Source organism: Canis aureus, unplaced genomic scaffold (assembly GCF_053574225.1).
Source record: "Canis aureus isolate CA01 unplaced genomic scaffold, VMU_Caureus_v.1.0 ptg000287l_RagTag, whole genome shotgun sequence".
NCBI lineage: Eukaryota > Metazoa > Chordata > Mammalia > Carnivora > Canidae > Canis > Canis aureus.
This window is the reverse complement of record NW_027554531.1, coordinates 35,967-38,232: the sequence shown is the minus strand read 5'-3', so window position 1 is coordinate 38,232 and position 2,266 is coordinate 35,967. Positions and strand designations below refer to the sequence as shown.

At 38.3% G+C, this 2,266-nt stretch overlaps 1 pseudogene; it reads left to right on the top strand.

Annotated features, from left to right (window-relative positions):
• Positions 1–93: 93 nt before the first annotated feature.
• LOC144309958 (18S ribosomal RNA) lies at positions 94–1,048 on the top strand (annotated as a pseudogene).
• The last annotated feature ends 1,218 nt before the right edge of the window (positions 1,049–2,266 follow it).

The window sequence follows — 2,266 nt, the reverse complement described above, 5'->3', positions numbered from 1 at the left end:
ATACACACTACAATTTCAGTATAAGTTAATGTAGCTTAATTAATAAAGCAAGGCACTGAAAATGCCAAGATGAGTCGCACGACTCCATAAACACAAAGGTTTGGTCCTAGCCTTCCTATTAGTTCTTAGTAGACTTACACATGCAAGTCTCCACGCCCCAGTGAGAATGCCCTTAAAATCAGCAGTGATCTAAAGGAGCAGGTATCAAGCACACTCTTAAGTAGCTCATAACACCTTGCTAAGCCACACCCCCACGGGATACAGCAGTGATAAAAATTAAGCCATAAACGAAAGTTTGACTAAGCCATACTAAAAAGGGTTGGTAAATTTCGTGCCAGCCACCGCGGTCATACGATTAACCCAAACTAATAGGCCCACGGCGTAAAGCGTGTTTAAGATACCTTTGCACTAAAGTTAAAACTTAACTAAGCCGTAAAAAGCTACAGTTACCATAAAATAGACCACGAAAGTGACTTTATAATAATCTGACTACACGATAGCTAAGACCCAAACTGGGATTAGATACCCCACTATGCTTAGCCCTAAACATAGATAATTTTACAACAAAATAATTCGCCAGAGGACTACTAGCAATAGCTTAAAACTCAAAGGACTTGGCGGTGCTTTATATCCCTCTAGAGGAGCCTGTTCTATAATCGATAAACCCCGATAAACCTCACCACCCTTTGCTAATTCAGTCTATATACCGCCATCTTCAGCAAACCCTCAAAAGGTAGAATAGTAAGCACAATCATTTTACATAAAAAAGTTAGGTCAAGGTGTAACTTATGGGGTGGGAAGAAATGGGCTACATTTTCTACCCAAGAACATTCCACGAACGTTTTTATGAAATTAAAAACTGAAGGAGGATTTAGTAGTAAATTAAGAATAGAGAGCTTAATTGAATAGGGCCATGAAGCACGCACACACCGCCCGTCACCCTCCTCAAGTAATAAGACACAACCATAACCATATTAACTTAACTAAGACACAAGAGGAGACAAGTCGTAACAAGGTAAGCATACCGGAAGGTGTGCTTGGATTAATCAAAGTGTAGCTTAACTAAAGCGTCTGGCCTACACCCAGAAGATTTCATTACTTATGACCACTTTGAACAAAAGCTAGCCCAACTAACCCCAAACTTAAGTATCACAGACATATAAAGTAAAACATTTAGTTAAATAATAAAAGTATAGGAGATAGAAATTTTAATTGGAGCGATAGAGATAGTACCGTAAGGGAATGATGAAAGACATCTTAACAGTATTAAACAGCAAAGATTACCCCTTTTACCTTTTGCATAATGAACTAGCCAGAAACGACTTAACAAAGAGAACTTAAGCTAAGCTCCCCGAAACCAGACGAGCTACCCATAAACAATCTAAAAGGATCAACTCATCTATGTAGCAAAATAGTGAGAAGATTTGTGGGTAGAGGTGAAAAGCCTAACGAGCCTGGTGATAGCTGGTTGCCCACAAACAGAATTTTAGTTCAACTTTAAATTTACCTAAAAAAAACAAAATTTTAATGTAAATTTAAAATATAGTCTAAGAAGGTACAGCTTCTTAGAATCAGGATACAACCTTTATTAGAGAGTATATACTAACATCACCATAGTTGGCTTAAAAGCAGCCACCAATTGAGAAAGCGTTCCAGCTCAACAAACAATATAACTTAATCCCAATCATATTACATCAACTCCTAATTATACCTCCTGGGCCATTCTATTTAAATATAGAAGCAACAATGCTAGTATGAGTAACAAGAACTATTTTCTCCCCGCATAAGCTTATATCAGAAACGGATAGACCACTGATAGTTAACAATCTGATAATATCAACCCAAAAATGAAATACTTATCTACCCTATTGTTAACCCAACACAGGCATGCATTTAAGGAAAGATTAAAAGGAGTAAAAGGAACTCGGCAAACACAAACCCCGCCTGTTTACCAAAAACATCACCTCCAGCATTTCTAGTATTGGAGGCACTGCCTGCCCAGTGACACTTGTTTAACGGCCGCGGTATCCTGACCGTGCAAAGGTAGCATAATCATTTGTTCTCTAAATAAGGACTTGTATGAATGGCCACACGAGGGTTTAACTGTCTCTTATTCCCAATCAGTGAAATTGACCTTCCCGTGAAGAGGCGGGAATGCCACAATAAGACGAGAAGACCCTATGGAGCTTTAATTAACTAACCCAAACTTATGGATACTAAATACCTACAAGGCATAACATTACACCATTATTGTGGGTTAGCAATT